Here is a 1,857-nt window from a genome sequence, read left to right on the forward strand (position 1 = left end):
ACGTTCTCGACCCTCTTTGAAGTCTCGGTACCACTTATAAACATTTTTCTGCGACATGGTCGAATCACCAAATGCCTTCTGCAACATGCTAAACGTTTCCGCAGCCGAAATTTCATTCCGCGAACAAAATTTGATGGCACTTCTCTGTTCAATCAAATCAGACATTGTAAAAATCGAAAAATGCACTCTTGGTCGTTTGGTAAACACAAGCGTAAATATATTACTGATAACGGCACTCACATTAAAGTTGGCCCAGATGTTATTAACAGTGCTGCCAACTCATGAAAAAAATAACTAGAGCGAAATTTTAATCCCGCGAAGTTTGACAAATAAATTCACCTTACTTTTTGCCCACAGAGTATCATATAGTGCACAGAATGTTTCGTGTACCTGCCGTGCACTGTGAAAGTGTGGGCACTTGTGGAAAAGATGATGCATACTCTGCACAGTGAGTTGGTCACACGGGCAGCAGTCTTCGTCAATGATTTTGAATCGCTTTAAGTATGCCTTATAGAAACCATGGCCAGTAAAGAGCTGTGTTAATTCGAATGATATCCCAAAGAATTGTCGGTATATTTGCGTATCCTCAAGAATTGGGACGAAAGTCTTTGTAATGGAGCCAGTGGTATCGTCGGCATACTCCTGCTGCCATGACTCGAATATTTTAAGAAGAATTTTCCGTGTAGCGTAGCTTAAAGGAAATGTAGTGTATACTCGATCAATTCCTTGATTTGCAGGTTCTTTTGCCTGCTCATCTGCGCGCTCGTTTCCTTCAATATCGATGTGTGATTTGACGCAGTGAAAGTCAATTCTGTGTCCCTGGTCCCGAAGAAGGTCCAGGTGCTGATGAATTGATGCTATTAAGGGATTAGGATTGCACCGATTTTGGATAGCTTCCGAACAAGAGCGACTGTCGCTATATACTATATGACTAGTTTTTCCGTTTTCAATTCTTTCTGAGCCCACTTCAGTGCAGCGTCAATTGCTAGAGCTTCGGCCTGGAAGACAGTGCATATGTCATGCAATTTAAATTTACGTGACGTCCAGTCGTCATCTTGTTTATGAACGACAAAAGCTGATCCACAAGCGCCTGTTTCAAACTTGCTTCCATTGGTATAGATGTGGGTCGCATTTGCGTCGATAATATTCTCAGCTTCCTGTTGTGATGCTATACTTTCAAAACGTATAGACTGACGCTCGGAAGGATGTAGTTGATTTTTTGGTGCAGTACGTTGTTCAAGCATAACGTTTAATGTATCGTCATATACTCCAGATAATTTGACACTTTCGATTTGCATAGTTTCTTTTATCTTCAGATGTAGCGGAGTGAACCCAGCAAGCGCCAGAGTCGAAATGGCCGACACTGTGTGAAAGGCTCTGATATAGCGAAATTTCTTTGGAACGAGCGGAAAGGACGGCGAATATAATTAAAATGTATGGATTTGCCCCATATACTTGCAGCGTTAGTTATAGTGGGCTCCACAACTTGTTTATAAATTGTGATAACGTTATCCGCGTGTACACCTAACATATCTGCATAAGTTTTTATATACTCGTTGGTATTTTTCGATACTACATGGTTGATGAATCTCAGTAAATCGTCTATTACTACACCCAGGTACTTCATTTCTTTGACGAAGATTAGTCGATTGCCATTTAACACGTTGACTGCCGAGCGAAATTTGCTGGTTATCACACAGCGCCGCAAGTGTGCATCACATAATCGTGCAAGTATAAATTGAAACATCGCACGTTCTCATTTTAGTTGCAATACTGTAGGGGCTGTTGATATAATATATTTGTTGAAACACAGAAATCCCTACTGGGATAACGCAACAGAAAATTACCACTGGGACA

The sequence above is a fragment of the Anastrepha obliqua genome, chromosome 4, assembly GCF_027943255.1.
Source record: "Anastrepha obliqua isolate idAnaObli1 chromosome 4, idAnaObli1_1.0, whole genome shotgun sequence".
Classification (NCBI taxonomy): Eukaryota; Metazoa; Arthropoda; class Insecta; order Diptera; family Tephritidae; genus Anastrepha; species Anastrepha obliqua.